The sequence below is a fragment of the Etheostoma spectabile genome, chromosome 7, assembly GCF_008692095.1.
Source record: "Etheostoma spectabile isolate EspeVRDwgs_2016 chromosome 7, UIUC_Espe_1.0, whole genome shotgun sequence".
Lineage (NCBI taxonomy): Eukaryota > Metazoa > Chordata > Actinopteri > Perciformes > Percidae > Etheostoma > Etheostoma spectabile.
The window spans coordinates 16,734,083-16,752,383 of NC_045739.1; the positions used below are offsets into that span (position 1 = coordinate 16,734,083).

At 38.3% G+C, this 18,301-nt stretch overlaps 1 protein-coding gene across 5 annotated transcripts in view; it reads left to right on the forward strand.

Annotated features, from left to right (window-relative positions):
* The window catches only part of bsna (bassoon presynaptic cytomatrix protein a), a 144,469-nt gene extending 129,109 nt beyond the window's left edge, over nt 1-15,360 (forward strand). For 4 of the 5 annotated variants that reach the window (XM_032519945.1, XM_032519948.1, XM_032519949.1 and 1 more), the window contains exons 15-17: nt 1,856-1,991; nt 3,550-3,643; nt 8,628-15,360. The gene's annotated coding sequence lies outside the window, so the exon portion shown is untranslated. The remainder of the gene's footprint in view (nt 1-1,855; nt 1,992-3,549; nt 3,644-8,627) is intronic. The other variant, XM_032519946.1, reaches the window with a different exon arrangement.
* The last annotated feature ends 2,941 nt before the right edge of the window (nt 15,361-18,301 follow it).

The following is an 18,301-nucleotide window of genomic DNA, read 5'->3' on the forward strand; positions in this document are numbered from 1 at the left end:
ATGACTACAGATGTCAGGGCGACAGGCCTGTAGTAATTTAATCCAGAGATGGAGGGTTTTTTGGGCATGATTGTGGATTATTTGAAGATAATGGAATGACTAGAAATAGTAGTTGTAGCAGTTTAGGGCGTAGTTAGGCGTAGCAGGAGGCTGAGCAGGACCATTTAGGTGCGTCCCTAATCCAAGGAAAACTGCAAGGCAAAAAGACATAAGGAATCCGTATCCCAAGGAGTTCTATGTATCAAAGACAAGACAACTTATTCATAAAAGAAGCAGCACTGAAAACACACTTGGAAATAGGGCTGTACGATATGAGGAAAATATTGAATTGCAATTATTTTGACTGATATTGCAATTGCGATATGAGTCACAATACTGAATCCAAACCAAGATTTTTTCTTTAGTCTGTAGGATAGGATTTGTAGGCTAGGAGATCTCTGCAGCAACACAATACTTAGTTGAGAATGGTTTGACACACATTTTCCCATTAACAAATATTGCGCCCACCTGCAATTTGGATATTGCACTAGTCCTTATTGCAATTTTGATACAACCGCAAATAATTTTGCAGACCTACTAGGAAACTATAAAGTGATTTATTATCTACTTGGGCTTTTATTTTATGGGAAAGCTTGTAGCTGAGGTTCTTTCATTCAAATCAGCTTACCTCAAGCAGTGTGAAAGCAGCAGTTTGTCATATACTGTAACTCTATTTAATTTATTGTCTTGTTTTTCCCTGAGTTGAAGCTTGTGTTCATTATTTGTAAATTCCTTGTAGATCTTTTATGTAGAACTCCCTTAACATAGAAGTCATAATTCAGTTTATAAAATCTAGCCAACAGCATGACTGTACATATGAAAAGTATCAAAAGATACAGGGTAATCATCAGACAGCCACAGTATTTTGGTCAATAATTCATGTACAAGGAGCTGAAAACATTTATTTTTTCTTCAGTGACCAAGTGCATCGCAATATTAGGTATTAAAATAGATCTCTGAAATGCAGCTGGTTCAAAGTCTACTGGGATTTTTACAGATAGCTACGGCTTGTGTTTTGACTCTTGTAGGCAGCAGAGAGTGGGTGGCTTAAAGTGCTTTACGCAGAACAGGCAGTGTGTTCCTAAAAGCAGTGTGTCAATGTCTAATTGTGTGTGTCTATGAGTGTTTGTGTTATGAGTGTTTTCTTCTCTGTCTGGGTTTCTTGTTTGTGGTCCTCTAGCTGCTCTGCTCTGAATGAGCAGGGTGAAAATTTTACATTGACAATGACAACATATTGCTGCTATGACGCAATGTCTTCATCACGCAGAAGGAGTGTTTACACAGCAGGTTATCACAGCTAAATACACATAGATGTGACGTAAGGGCATTAAGTCAAGTACACATTTCTGTACACACTACCACTACCAGAGCTGTGGACTTGACTGCTTTGAAATTTGATTTACTTGAGACTGGACTTCTAACTGGAATCAAGAAACCAAAAATAATTCTCAAGTTTTGAGTTTTTTTCAAAATAAGACAGCAACGGACAAGCCTTGCCTCCCGGCACATTTCAGATATATTTTATAATTGGGTCTATGCTTTGAAAATGCCCATGTTGTATCATGTTATTTACATGGACCACATTAAGGGATGTGAACAATTTCCAGTTTATTGTACATTTTGCTTATTAACACATTTTTAAAGACCATTTTCAAGTAACGGGAGACTTCTTTAAATGGGGAATCCTATCCTGAGTATGAAAATAACCTATCTGCTGTGTTTTTGAGGTCCATAAACAATGCTGCTTTAATTTTGTTTTTTTTTAACATTAAATTAAAAAGCAATAAACTGACTGCATGTCTCTATGTATTTGCAGGACTATGTAAATGTCAAATGACAAAGTCACAAGGCCCCGTACCAGAAAAACCTGTGAAATTCCCCCTGCTTTTGTTTTACTAAAAAAGAGAGGAAGTAGAGAGAGAGGGGAACAGAGAGGAGAGCTGAGCATACTGGTGAGTACTTAAATTGTTATTTAACCAAAGGTGGAAAGATTACTAGAACACTGTACTTTATACTACTATTGTAAAAGTAAATGCAATTTTACTCAAGTAAAATTACTTGCGTACAAATTTACTTAAATAAATAGTAAAAATTAGGTCTATTAAATGTACGCTAAGTAAACGTTAATGCCTTACATTTTTTAAAGGAGTGGGGAGGGCCATGCATTGTTATGCATGTGTACTGCTCACTAAATACTAGGCCCCACCCGTGCGCAACCGTCATTCTGCACCCTTCCAAGTGTTGGCGGCTAACTCTTGGGCAATGAACATAAACGTTTACATGTATCTGTGTCAGTTGAGTACAGATAGTTCAGACAGACCTGCAGCTTGTTCTCTGCTGCAGCTGCTGATTTATCTCATGTGACTTTTGTTTTTACTCTGTAACGGATGTGACTGCGAAGGTACGATACTTGTGAAAAAAGTACTTAAGTATAAGTAAAATTACAGATGTTTTAACTACTTTGTGACAGTTTTTTAGTTTCATTTTGTTACTTCTACCCCTGCATTTCACCTGTAAACACTAAGAGTCTTAGTAGGTAATTGTATCTTCTACCACAATTTCAGGCCAGGACCTGTGGCGAGTCAACAGTCTGCAGCTTTTAATTCACCAGCTGTTTTCACTAATTACCTCACCATCAACCAGGAGAGCAGATTATTAAAACCAGCTGCTGCAGTGGTTGATTTCCATGTTTGGTTGCAGAAACCTTTTCGCCTTTGACCTAAACCTGGTTCAATAGCATGTTTATGTCATATGGGACTTGGTCATTGCTAGTTGAAAATGTATCCCTATATCCATTCAATTTTGGTTTAATTACCTTAAACAACAGGCTTAAGCTGATATAAGGCATCCACGTTTGCTTGCTTTTCCGGCACTACTGTATCATTGCCCTTCAAGTGAGATGTTACGTTCAGAGATGAGCTTTCAGGAAAACTAATGTTTCAATTTCCATGTTATAATTACAACTTTACCACAACTCTGAAATGAAGACATAACGCATAACCTTGAAGAGACCAAAAACGTTCTGGTTATCTAAATGCTAAAGAGGGAAAGATACAATTTTCGGCTGAAGTGAGTCATCTGGCGGAGTCTTTCCAGTGGGTAAACGTGGACTTCCGGGGACTGGCGCCATTCATCTGCATGTACAGCAGTACAAAGAAAATCTGCTAACTTGCCCTAAGTTATCAGCTAATGATAGCGCTAGCTAGCTTTGTTAGCATGGTGCTTACCAATTGCTAAACAAGACATGTTAACTTTGATGAAGTAAAAACACACAGTGAGAGCGTAAAAGTGTAAGACAAAAACATGGACAGCATCCCAAAAACAACTGCACAGATATTTTAATGTTCACAGAGCTATAGTTTGCATTGCAAAGCCACGACATATCCTGTGGGCGCGTTGAGAAACAGTGGAGTTTATGTCTGGTCCAATATTGTCCAACAATGAATCAGAAGGTGGATGTTTCGATTAAGAAAAAAACCTTGTCTGAAATGCTGATGCTTCCTCTTGCAGCCAACAAGGACTGGAATCCTCTGGATACTTCATGTCTCAGGCCTGAGCACACACTGGCAGAGAGAATATGAAGTTCTCTCTGGCAGGCCAGACAGTAGCTTACTTTGAACTTCGCCTAACTTATTGAGGTATTTTTTAAACCACACTGTTTGCTAATTTGTTTTGTGTACAATTCTAAACATTTACTTTGTAGTGTGGGTTTAACTGTAAGAATAAAATTTTTATTTCCCATTTCCCATTTGTATTGCTGAATGCCCCAGTGTCATTCAACCACTAGGAGGCATCTAAAAGTCGGAAATGTTCAAAGAAAATAGACATTTTAAAAAAATTACTCTTTGATACTTTGTAATGCTGTGTGAAAGTGTTAGCTAGTGATCGGCTGCAAAACTGGAAAGTTAGCTAGCACTGACAAATTATTAATTTTCAAGGCTGACGAATAAGCCATTAAAATATAATTTAGCATTATTGGGCACTAAAGCTCTCCCCTGAAACCCACAATCTATGTGTTTGTAGGTTTTGTGTCATCCGGATCAAATGATCTTAGAGGATGTGAAAAATGAATGCTTTTAAATGAAGAATTTAGACATACAATCTTTGAACAAACACCAACACACGTCACAAACGTCACAAAGCACCTTTAAAATAAACAGCAATATTAATCTCACCCTTATGAAACAAATCGTTTGAATTTACGTATCACTTTGTCTTCAGGGAATTTGTACATCTGTAATCATCCATCTTGATATCTTAATTTTTGTCATGTGGAGACAAGCTGCCTGTGCTGCCTGTTCCTCCAGATCAGACTGAAGCCAGTTTTGTCGCTGCCTCTGTGTTTTTGCAGCTGTTGTATTGTGGCCTTCTCCGGAAAATCACTGGCTTTTGGGTTGTGTGAGTATAAGCCTACAGTCAGCTCGGCCAGAAATAAATCCACAGAAGTCCTTCTTTTTTTCCAAGTGCATGCCATGCTGTCTGACTTTAACCTATTAGAGTAAATTGTAACATCAAACAAAGAGGATCAGAATCAGGCTTGTAGCTGTTTCAATGAACCAAAGAATCAACGTACTGTAAAACGCTGCTCAGAAATTAAACTAAACTGGCATCAGTGTTTTCAACCATCATTCAATGTGAGACACTGAGCTTAACAAACTGAGATGTCTCTCAGACCGCCTGATTTGTTTCCTTTTCTTGCAGATTGTGACGGCATTGCACGTTGGTGCCTAAACACATTTGAGGTATATTTAAAGGTTTATTTATTTTAACATTGATAACAACATCACAGAAGTCAGAATTATTGTGACAAACACTTCGTTAACACTACCTCAAAACCTAAATATAAACCAGTGACACAAAATTCTATAAACAAAAACACTGAAATTATAAAGAAAAAAACTCCTCCTTAATAGGTTATGCCAATTTACAAATACAGCATTTGTTGCATAAAGGTTCAGAAGTCAACATGGTAACGTGGTATCATGATGACATACACATACATACTAAAATTCTTAAGCCAAATGGCATGTCATCTGTACGCATTTTAAGCTATCCGTGTGTATGTCTACGCTTTATACAGCGGGCGTAAACATACAAGCCACTTGGTGTGTTGTCGTCGTCTTGCTGTGTTATCGCAACAAGAAAGCCACGGTTGGGTTTAGAAAAAGAAAAACATGGTTTAGTAAAAGAAGAAAGTAATGGTTGAGTTTAGGAATAAAAGAACGGGGTTGGCTTCAACAAAACTCCACACGCGGCTTTGCGCCTTTTCATACTACTCGCTATGGTGTAAATTCACACGTAATCGCAAGGTCATGTAAGTCAATGGAGGCCAAACAGCATTGATAAACACGCTAAAAAGCGAGTACGCATCTTGATAACACGCCAATGATGGCATAAAAATTGGTGTGTCATACATGCGCCATTTCATGAGATTAGTCTGCAGAAGTAGAGGTTTGATGTATCACATATTCATCTTTTGTAAATGAAAAATGTTGTGATGTCCTTGTGAGAGTACAGTCAACTATTTAAGTCACGGTTGCTACAACATTAGTTAGCTTAGTCATCAAGTGGTAATCATGCATTATTTGCCAAGCGCAGACTTCTAGGGCAGTAAATAAAATAAGTTGACAGGGAATGTTTTGCAGATATGTTCAACATGAACCTTTGTTAGCTAATTCAAAACAAATTGCAAATTAGTCATCTATGATTGTAATGTTTAGAAGGCAGGTTTGAGGGAACGCCAGCTCATGTCATGGCATGTGGCTCTGATACAGGGTGTAGATGTGGTTTTGTGAGTTGAGTATAAATAGAATCAGCAATAGGAAAATCTATTGTTTTTTTCCATTGGAAGTCTTAGCCTTGGTGCAGTGGGTTTTGAAGCTTTTGATGCACAGTGGGGAGATCAGCAAGCATTGATGTTGCTGCTGGATTTCAGAGCATGCACAGTGTTTCATATGTGCCATAAAAGATAATGTACTGAGCCTGTACTCTGCGTGTTTCTGTGTGTTGTGCAGCCATGTGCTGACTCAGTGCCTCATGTGACTCTCTCTCTTCCCACACTCTACCACTGCTGTCATACATCACTTCTTTTTTCTCTTCGTCTTTTGCGATCACTTTCTCACTTTCCTGCTGTCCGTCCTCTCTCTCCTCTCTCTGTAGGATTTCACTTTCTCATTTGCTCTCTCTCTCTCTGCATGTCCGCCATTTCTACTTTCGTCCCCCCACGCATTATGCTGTAGCTTTAAAAATAAATAAATAAATAAACTAAATCCCAGTACATAAACGTATGTGTCCATACTGTGCATCCTTTTGGCCACTGTTTTTCCCCCTCCCTCCATCTCTCTCTGAGTCAGCGAGCTGCTTGTTGCATACCAGCCCTTTGTGTTCCCTTGGACAGATTAAGGCTAGTTCTGGGCACATATAATATACAGCATGTTTGGAGCAGTTAGTATTGGTCAGGCACAGTAGGAGAGAAAACCAGAAGGCAGTGATTCTAAAAACTATGAATACAGTGTATTCATTTAGGAAACATACTGGACCTACTAGGAAACAAGAGTTCATGAAGGTGGTGAAGACAACCTGTAAATATGAATAGACTCCCAAAGATTTAAAGTTCTGATACATAATTTGGCAAAGAATGAACAAATAGTGTGTATTTTATGATTATTTACAAATGTTAGTTACACACAAAAATGACTAAATAAATGTGTGTACCAGCCAGTTGTACAGATTTAGGCGATGGAAACTATTTAAAGTCATTCCTGCATGGGCAATGGATGCTGAACCTAAATCAGCAGGCAGCCTATTTGTATTTAAATGTAATTTACAGGACACAGGTGATGCTAGTGTCTGGGGTACACAGGTGTTGTGTATTGGGCCTAATTACTGCAGTGTCTATATATACACTGAGGTGCTCTTCCACTCTTTGTTGCCCTGTTAGCCTGAAGCAGGTTGTAGGTGTATGACCAAACACAAGAACAAAAAAAGAGTGTGCTGTTCCCAGTTTGCAGAATGAGTTCTATTTGACCAATACAAAGACAAAAAAACACTAAAACACTTCTAGTTTGCACAATGAAAGGCCTCTACATCTTGGCTGTCAAATTTGAAGTGCCAGATTATGCAAGTGACTTAACTCTTCTTGTCCTTTCAGGTAGCAAAGGTAGCAAACTATACACATGCACATTTTTATCCTGACTTTATGTTTATGGGGCTGCTTACCCTTACTGCACATAGTATATGCACTGCTGCCTAGTACAGCTGGTTCATGCTGGGAATACTTACTAAAAAAACACTAATTTTGAGTCAATTTTCTTAACCTTTTTGTTGCCACAGGATTTTCACACTATTTGCTTGACTAAAAAAACACTTTTTACTATTACTGATCCTTGTAGTGAGATGTAGGAAGATCTGAGGATTGAACCTTCCTGTAATGGATAAATGAAATACACTGACTGGATGGTCACATATAGAACAAAGATGCATGACATACAGATATAATTGTAATTTGTGTTTCCTAAACACAAATCAGTGACATTGATGATTTAATTGAACAGAAAAATGTTGATTCAACTAGGATCTTTGTCAGGTCTACATGATAAATTGGGAAAGAAAATTGACTTTGTGTGAAAACTCAAGAGAAGGCATGGTTTTGTTTTGCCAAAACGTGATTTACATATGTAAATACATAAAAACATTCGGGGAGCATGTCCAGTTGCATTTGACTTAATGATGACAATGACAATGTCACAAGCTGGATGACTGAGACTGAGAGACATCATGTACAGTATACTGTAGATGAGCGGTGAATTTCCCAGGCTTATCCACCATCTAGTGGCCAACTTTATTTTTTACAGTTTTACTCCTTACAGTATTTACCTTCATTTGGGTAGAGAGGCTCCCAGTGTGTTTTTCCCATTCAGAAAAAAGGACCCCGAACTACAAGTCTTTGACTTCATAACTTACAAGCAGCCACACAAGACAACCTGGCAAATTCAGCCTTGCAGTGCTGTGTGGGCCTAGTCTACATCAACAACGTTTCTTTTAAGGAATTGTTTCATTGCCGCCAGAGGTTCTGCCAGATGTCTGGCAGATTTCTGGCCGGATGGCCGTCACCTTCCGCGGGGTTTCTGCAGGGTAAATCCAGACAGCTAGCTAGACTATCTATTGAATCTGTTTCTTGTATGACTAAAACAACCTTTGAAGGTACGCATGTTCCACCAAAACAAGTTCCTTCCCGTGGCTCTTTTGCAGAGGCACTGTTATCCGTTCGGCGCTTAGCACCGCCCAAGACGATTGTGATTGGTTCAATGAACCAAAGCACGTTTAATCCTATCCGTGAAACTGTGGCGGAAGGTCTGGCAATGCGAGACTAGTGTTGGCCAGATGCATTATAAACTTTAATGGTCAGTGCACCCAGATATTGTTTATTTATTGAGCTCCTGTGCTACAATTTTTTTATACTGCAATTATTCTAAAAATATTTTGAAGAACAGCAGTTGTTGTGTACTAAACAGTGTTATACAGAGGGCGCATCAAAACGGTTGTGTTAAGTAGTTTTGACTAAATTATCTTTTTTTGTTTTTTTACAGATCATGCCAAGCCAACACCCGTGTTTAGAAGGACTACCCTCTATCCAGTGTCCCTAGCCAAAGAATTGGTCTCCACCAAACTACCACCGAGTCCAAGAACCAACCTGTAGCAGTTAGACACATCTCCGCTCCTTCACTACAAAAAAGCAATTAGCAGCCAAACATGACAGCAAAATTCAAGAAGTTTTGTTTTGTTTTTTCTGCTCTTCCTCGAGGCCAGTAGAGGGAGCCTATTTACATCACTGGAGAACTACACAGCCGTTGAGGACAAGTAGAACCAATGGAGGCCATGTACCATCTCAGCCCTCCATGTGGATTTTACACTACAGCTTCAATGGAATGAAATATAAGGAAGGTGCAATTCTACTTCTATATGCTGATGACTTCAGCATTTTACAGGACATGGTAGCTTTACCACAGGCATGGTGGTATGCTAGGATCCTTGGTTTCACAGTCATGTACTCAAACTAGGAACAACAGCAACAAACCAGCCTCTCTCCTCTTTTCTATCTCTTCTCTAAGTAAAACAAGAGTGGGGAAAATAAACTTATAAAACTTGCTGAAGTCTTGCAGGTTTTTCTGGTACTAAAGACCTCTTTTTAATCACCTGTCAGGAAGGAAATAAATGGAAATGTCATGTTGAATGAAAAAGGCAATGCTAACGACATAGCTGACACACAGAGAACCAGTGTCTCGGCTGGCGTTTCTTTCCACGTTTTGTTTCTATCTACATTCCAGATTGGAACTATTGAAACCTTTTGCTCCCTTTCTTCCTCACCTCTCTGCGTTTCTTGAATGTTGATTCTTATTTATTTCTAATCCCCGTCCAACGATCCTCAACTTGCCATGTCTTTAAAGAAGTGTAGTGGATTTAAAAAAAAAAAAAAAAAGTAGGAATTTGGAATGCATGGAACTTTATATCCAAGACCTTACACTGTTCATCATTACTTAACAGAGGCCATAAAGACACTGGGAAACACATCTTAGCTAGACGACGTAAACAATAACAAGGGAGAGAGATTTCCGGAGCAACTCACAGGAATCGGGCCACGGGGATAGGAGGAGCCTTTTTTTAAGTTAAAAAGAAACGATGATTGGTATTTGGAGTGAAGCCGTATGTGGTCGGGTTGTTTTTCAGCCCTTGCAAAGCCATTAAGACAACATTTACCTGCAGTGCTTGTGGTGATGGGGTTTCTCCAACTGCTCCACAACATTTGGCTCTCGGATATGTCTCATGTTGTTGTTGATGATTATCATTTCTTGTGTTCTCTTCATTTTTTTTATGATTTTAGTTTTGTTTTATTGCCTGGTTTTTATGTTGCAGGTTACCAATTTTGCCTTAATCATTCTTAAATATTTTAATTTAAAGTGAAACTGGCATCTTTTTAATGCACCCAGTAAACACAGTTAAATCACACCCTTTTTTATGTAGTAATATCAGCTGGAACACTGGCCACAGTGAGATTAATTTATATTTTTTTAAATTACCTTTGTTTTGATAATTGTTTGTAATATAATTTTTTATTTATTTATGTTTTGGAATGTTTTGTTACCTTCATCATGCCCTCTGTCAATTGTTTGACTCTTATTTATTATTTATACTTATTAAAAGCAATAGAGTTAGAGGTAAGAAAGTAAAGAGCACTAGTGAGAGTATTAATACATCAGAGAGCAGGAGCTCAACTATAAACAAGAGTTTGGTACCACCCAGATCTTCTCCTCCAACCAACAGCGCGACATCATGTCGTCAATCAGCCACTCGGTGGATCGGAGCGATACGCTGCTTGTATGAGCCAGCTGGAGTCGGATCTGAAAGCACTGCAGGGCAGCAGAGAGGCACTGAAAAGCAGACCAGTCACACATCACGGCAGAACTGGACTTGACATTGTCAATTGGGGGGGTTCGGGTTTCAATGTGATTCTTCTGACCCTCCAAGGTGGATGTTTATTGGGAGCCCCGCCAAGCTCCTTACACATCAGTGTGTATCCGCATGTGTCTTCACTCCGTCAAATGTGCACAGCACACGTGAAAGCACACTCGAAAATGGTGTCAAAAAGAAAGGGAGGAAAAAACTTCTCTCATGTGACTGAGGAACCAAAAGTAACACACTTGGTTGTGTCACAAAGTCACTTGCCTTTTTTTATTTTTCATTTTCTATCATGGTGGCGTGCGGACTTGTAACCCAACTCCCGAAAACCTCTCTCACACTCTGTCAGTTGTCATGGAAACTTCTCAGGTCAGTGTTCTCCCTGCTGTTGCTCCTGCAGTGCATTGTGGAATCTGCGGTTCGGTACTCAAACCTACTCTGTCGGGCCAAACATTGCGAGGCCTTCAGCAAAACCAACGAACCAACCAACTTTCTGCTGTATATTGTCTGTGTGAACGCTCGCTGGGAACCTTCGCATGCCGCCCGGCGCAGAAAACCTCAAAGTCACCTCTATATTGTTCTGTTCCTAATGTTTGTATGTGTGTGTGGGGGTCGGTATGCGTGTATTTAATGACCATCATACAATGTGGAAAAAGAAAAGAAAACAAGACAAACACGAGTCCAACCACAACAAATACGGTGAGCAGAAGAGGCAACCTCTCATCTCCAGTCCTTCTATGCAATGAATCAGATTTGGAAAAATAGAAACATGAGGAGGAAAAGGAAAGTGAAAATACACGAATGGGTCAAGTAATGGAAAAAAAAGTCACAATCATTTATTACACCTTGTTTATTCTAATATCAAGTTTGCCTTGTTTTGGCATCCCACATATCGAAATAAGGACATTCTGTGAATTTCTGTGTGCATAAAATAGGTCACCAGTAAGCTAGGCAATAACAAGAAGGGTTTATGAATTACTTGTGTGTCTCTGCCAAAGGGTCTCTCTGTAAAGATGTGTTTAAGACAGCTGGGAAATGGCAATTAGAGCTGAGAGGATGAGTGAGGAAACAGCAGTGGTCCTGCCACAGATCCACCCACTGTTTTTATAATGTTTCATGGAGTAGAAATTTGCCATAAAAATATAATTCAGCAAGAAAATGTCAATGGTCAATCAGTAATTACCATTAAGAATTGTCTGTTAGGAAAACTGCATAAAGTTAAACCTACAATGTTCATGAGCAAAAACCAAAGTATCCCAAAAGATGCTACACTATAAATAGTCAATTTGCTGTTCTAATAAGTATATCCTAGAAAAACAAGGCAATAAAATGCATTTAAATGGGCGGTTAGAGAAAGTGCTGAAAGATCCCAGCTGTCATGAAAGCATTTGCTGTCGGCCATCTTTTTTGTTGTTGTTGTTCAAGCAGGGGTTAACAGAATATACTGAAAAGTTATCTAGAGATTTATGTAAAAATAGACTACATGTATAAAAAAAGTCAAACTATTCCCTAACATGGTTTTTGTCTGCTCAGGGGCGAAGAAGAAAAGCTCCTCTTTATTTAATTTTATTTGGTAGATGACAAAGGCCCAAAACCCGGCCACCTGAATGTGCACCTGTTGTTTTGCAGAGAGAGAAGTATTTAAAGAATATTTAGGTGAAACACAAAGCCAGTTCAAACACATATTTATATGCATATTATTGATAATTATTTAAAATGTATATATTATATTTGATTCAAAATACTGCTGTAGGCTGCTACTGAAGTACTATTCAAGGCATTCCTAAATTGAATTAACTGGTGTGAGAGCGTTTGTGTGTGTGTTTAAAGGTAACTCCTTTACAACTTCTTCACTTTACTTCAAGTCACTGAAACTGTGTAAAAGAAGTTAATATATATATTTTTCGTGAAACATTTATGAAATGATTTATCTAAGTAAGAATTATTTTATCATAGTGAGAGGGGATAGAAAGCTGGCCGGGAGTGGAGAAAGAAGAGAGATTTAGGTTTGAAATCTATAGACAGAGTGAGAAATTATGTTTATACAGATGTTATCTATTGCTGGAGTTATGCACAACCACAACAATCAGTTGTTTCAAATCTTTTTAATTGAAGTTATACTTTTGAGTCTGGCTAAAAAAAAAAACCCCACATCATCCTGTTTTATCACAGAAAATCCGATTGGTGGGTGTTAAAAATGTACTTTTCTGGTAATGTGCTGTCAATTGATTGGTTGTTTTTAACGTACTTCCACAGGTTTCCCGTTCTCTATTTTATGTACAAAATTACAGGTCATCATAGATGTTACTTTTTTGGGGTCTTCGTAGAGTTAAATTCAGCTGTGTGATTATTCTGGTTCTGTTTGGATCTGGCCATGGCCCTGACAAACTGCACCGAGCCTGGAGAGATCACCTCCCAGGTCCACTGCCACCAGATCAGTGACTTAAAATTAGTGTCAAAGTAGAAGAAATAATATGATGGAGTTTAAAGTTACCCAAATTAATACTAACTTCCTTTATTGTATGTCATATGTTTTTGGAAGTTTGTAAAAAAAAAATTTAAATGTTCAATAAAATGTTCCTTAATCACTTTTTCCTCAGGAAAGCACACTCTAAATGCAGCATCACAACTGAGATGATCAATAGACAATAGAAAATAATAGGTGCATTTATGCAGGCGCAATCAATTATTTAACACTTTACGACACAGATGTGATCTTCCCGTGACTGCTGTTAACAAGAGGGATTCAGCAATCGCCATCAAGACAAATAACAAGATCTGTGTCAAAAACAAAAAGTTAAATTGTTTTGCTCCTGTGTGAAAACAGCCACTGAAGGTGACTCATTATGCATAGCAGCAAGGGCTTTTATACTAAAACACTGGTCACTGAAGAAAGCCATCCTGTTACTGCCCTCTAGCCAGTCGTGGTCTCCGTCTATACTCTGCATGGTGTCTGTCTATATCCAGGAAAGCAATGTCAGACCACACCAATCACCAGTGGGCCAAATCACTAAGCCACAGCCTGGTATGTCAGAGGTGTTTGAAGCACAAATGTAGACAATATAAAAGTTAAAACTTAGAGTTGTGTTCCAAATCAAGATGATAACAAATTTGCTGTGAGATCTGCTTGGAAATAGCTTCTTTAAGCCCCCTTAAAAAAACAGAAACTTGTTTTCAAGAGTGAAAAATGTACCTTTTTCTAAATATAAGGAGCTACAATTCACATTTATTCCTTTCAAATTATGTTTTGGAACAAAACTCTTATGTTTCATAAGTTTGCAATAGAACACAAAGGGTCAGATTTCCAGACGCATGGCCAAGAGAGGTTACATCCATCAGATCTGTGTTTAAAAGAAGTCAAATCTCAAAAGTCTTGAGTACTCTTTGAATCAGACGTCAAGAGTCTTAGCAATAAGTTTGCATTTACACACAGTCAGACGTTCAGATTTTTGACCCTTTGTTGCACTGATCTGGTATCAGAATGAGGTGTTTTTCTAACTATACAGCCATGAAAAAGGGAATGACAAATTCTTAGCCCCACAGACTTCAAAAGAGGCAACGGTATTTAAATGCAGCTTAGAATGCTTTTGGGAAACCCGGACTGCGTGTGTTTGTGTGTTCCTAACCAAAAAAGCTAGGATACAGTGCTTGTAAAGTTCGTAGTGTAGTAACTGTCACCATTGCACTTGCTGTTGGTCATGCAGACAGTCGTTGTGTATAGCAGGACCGGAGAACAATCTTAAAACACACAAATATATATATATATATAAATATATAAAAAGAATATGTTTCATAGGTGAGAGGTTGTAAAGAGAGAGAAAGAATGCTGAAACAAAAAAGAAAGTCCACCTTTCACCGTAAAACCATCAGGGAGCGTTTATTCATCTTTCACCTGTAATGAATCATCAAACAATTACAAGTGCATGACCTCGACATCTCCCCCACCCAAACTACCCCCCACCCTCGACCACCCATCCCTAGTCCTTTTCAACCTCTTCGACTTGTGACCTCCCACCTTACGGGCTGCCATCTTTTTCAACTGTAAATACCAGATGGGAACCAGAGTCTGCTTTGAACAAATAACAACATGTAAATGCCGTTAAGGTTCACATGTTGTTCTGTACAACATGTAAATCTCGAACATGCTAACATACCACAACACACACAGGCATGAGAGAGGCCTTTGGACACTACACAGCGACACAAGCTGGAGTGTATGCAAGCCTCCCTGCCCAAACCTGTGCTTTGTGTGAATAAAAACAACAAAACCTACATAACAAACATGAACAGTTGTTAATTTGAATAATAAATGACAAAAATTGTATTGTATACATATGTGGCTGGCTCGTGAGGACTGTTTAAAACTCATTAAAAAGTTGTATTCGGATATAAAAAAAAATAATAAAAACATATTGGTCTGTGTAGATTTTCTATACATGTTGTGTTTGTAAAATGAGATGACATCAAAAACAAAAAAGGAAAAATATTCTGGCTTCCATGTAATTTTCGGGGTGGATTTTTTGAGAGATGAAGATAAAGAGGGTGAGATAGCAAATCGGATGATGGAAACGTGAAAAAAAAGTAATCTTAAAATAACCCAACTGAATGAAGAAAAGAGGGTGAAAATAAAATACAGAAAAAGGTCGAGAGCCTAAAATGATTACAAAGTGTTCCATTCACTGTTGTAAGTGCAATGAGCTAAACTTCCTGTTTCCCCATTGTAAAACCTTGTGTATGTTTCCGTGTATTCCTCCTGTAAATGGGTGTAGTAGACCTGGTGCATCATGCCATGTAATGTGATGAATGACAAATTATGACCTTACAATACATTTCAATCATGAAAAATAAATAAAAGACAAATAAAAATCGGTTGTGTACTCTTATTTTAGTTTTTGTATATAGCATACTGTAAACACAGTCATTTTATTTCATGTCATTTTTAGATATTTGCAAAAAAGTGAGGATAAACGTCTTCCCCCTCTCTCTGCCTGGGAGACAGGTCTGGACTTCAGGCAGGCCAGTGGTACCGGCACTCTTTTACGATGAAGCCACGCTGTTCTAACACGTGCAGAATGTGGCTTGGCAGGGACGTCCCTGAAATAAGCAGACAGTCCCTGAAAAAGACTTTGCTTGGATGGCAGTGTGAGCTGCTCACGCAGTTGTTCATCAAGTGGTGAAGCTCGCCCCATCCTTGCTTGTGAATGACTGAGCCTTCTGGGGATGCTCCTTTTACACCCAACCATGACACTTACATGTTTCCAATTAACCTGTTGACCTGTGGAATGTTCCCAAAAAATTTTATTTTAGCATTCCTCAAACTTTTCCAGTCTTTTGTTAGTAAAATGGGCCTGCAGCCAACAATAAACTTTAATTGATTAACTTAATAAATGTTTATTTTAGTTTATAAAATGTCAGAAAGTAGGGAAACGTGCTCTTCATAATTTCCTAAAGCCCAAGGTGACGTCTGACGTCTTCCAGTCCAACGCCTTCATTTACTTTGTCACAGTGTTTACTCTGATACTTAAGACTGGAGACGCTTGTTTAATCTCTGTGTGTCTTCTCAGGCAAACAATCCGTTGACCACTTCTAAAACCTTTATTTATCCGTACGCACATCTTCAGCCCCGTTTTGTGCGTACGCCACGTTTATAAATGAGACCCCTGGACATTTTTATATTTGAATGGATTTTATTAACGTTTTAAACAATGTCCCAACTTCATATGAATTGAGATTTGTATTACAGTTTAGCTTTTTAACCAATGTATTTCAGCTCTAGCTTATTTAGGAAATACAGTTTTACATTTCCACTTTGTTTTTTAGCAGTGCAATGCATGAGATTTTTCTAACAATTGGTTTTATATTTCTGCATTTAATTAATGTTCCTAACAGCTTTCTCTTTTCTACTTGTTCATACTTTCGACTAGAAAATAAATTCATACTGTACAATGTTCTACATCTTTTGGCATTATTGAACTTTAAAGCCAATTCTTTTCAATGAAATTCATTCTAATTAAAACCATTCCACTTTTCCAACTATTTTCACTACTTCACCTTCTTCTTACGGATTAAGCTATTAATCCAGTTGAGCATGTTCTAGTCTACTCTAGTGGTCTTTTTTCTTTTTGGACAGCTGTTACACTGAAGACTGCAGTCATCCTGAGTCAATAATAAAACAATCTGACATGCAGTGTGTTTTGACTCGGTATAGGATTGCACCAACAAGTTCCTTAATATAGGTCATTCTAAAAAGGAGGAGACGTGGTCATAAACTGAAATTAGGATTTTATTAGTAGACATTTGCCCCATTCATTGATCTACCAAGCTGTCCACAGATTGGATATGAACCCTTACAGTCCCCCTCCCACCTCCAAATAAAACATCTGGTACAATGTTCTCACCAAAAACAGTTTAAATACTATAAAAATAAATCAATTGCACAAAATATGCCATTCTGCTTGTGAATACCCTTGTGCAGCACGTATACACACCGAACATTGACAACCCCGTGATACAGTCCAGGAAAGAGGGTCAAACTCAACAGAAGACATGTTTACACACAGAACCAACACGGAAAGCAACATAGATCTAGTTTCATGACAGAGCTCCAGTCTTGTGACTGGTAGAGTCTGAATCGGCACTGGTGAGTGGGACCTCACCGTGTTTACCAGCTGGCATTACTTTACAGTCAAAAAACACTTCTCAACAATGGTTTGTTCCTGTTTAGTTTAATTTACTACTGTAGCATTTGACAAGCGTAAAGTTCAACTCAAGTAGTGTTTGTGTGATCAATATTTAATTATTGACAAGTTTACCTACACACTGCACTGGCTAGGTAAATCGGACCGGAGTAATGGCCGAGTAAAACACAGTACAAGCATTACATGGTCAATGAGGTTCACTTCAAGCCCCGCTTAGACGCTGTGCTCCTCTATAAAACAGTTTAAATGATTCATGTTTAAGTGAAAGAAAGACATTAAGAGCTGTTTGGATTGGCTACATAAGCAAAAAAAAAAAAAAAGAATTATTTCATAAAACCTCAAACATAAATAATCATAAATTTAAAAAAAACAGAAAAAAACAAAGGAATGAAGAAAAAGAGGCACTAAGCATGACACAAAAAACACACACTAATGAAACGTTAAGTTGGTCCAAGATGTGTTGTCCCCATAGGTTATTATAACTTCTGATAATTTGGAATATCTTAAAGAAACTAAGAAGGCAAAGTCATCATTTAGGAGATACATCTGACTATTAGACATGTACTGGTAACGTTGAGGTGCAAACAGTGCATAGAGTTGGTTTTGTGAAATACATCACAGCTCCTACATGCACTGATGAAAACGTAATTTTTAAACTGCAGGAAACACGGAAGGGAAAATGGTAACATTCAAAATTAAGATTTTTTTTGAGGATCACATACAATAGGGGCAATAGATTTGTTGCACTGTCTCCATTATGTTAAAACTATCAAAAAGTCACATTCTCATCAGTGCAAACAGGTCTGCTGGCAATGTGAAGAGTGTGTGTGTGTGTGTGTGTGTGTGTGTGTGTGTGTGTGTGTGTGTGTGTGTGTGTGTGTGTGTGTGTGTGTGGAGAGTTGAGGGTCTTAACCTGTTCATCAAACATTAATTGAAACCCTGATGCGAGACAAACCAGGGTTTTGTATGTGGGGGTGAAACTCTTGACTTGCTGTTGATGTGTGACAAGTCTGCATTTCACTACAATCAGTATCTGGAAAAAAAAAAAAAAAAAAAAAAGACACATGGGTGGATTACGAGACAATAGGTGTACGGGCCCTGATGTGTGT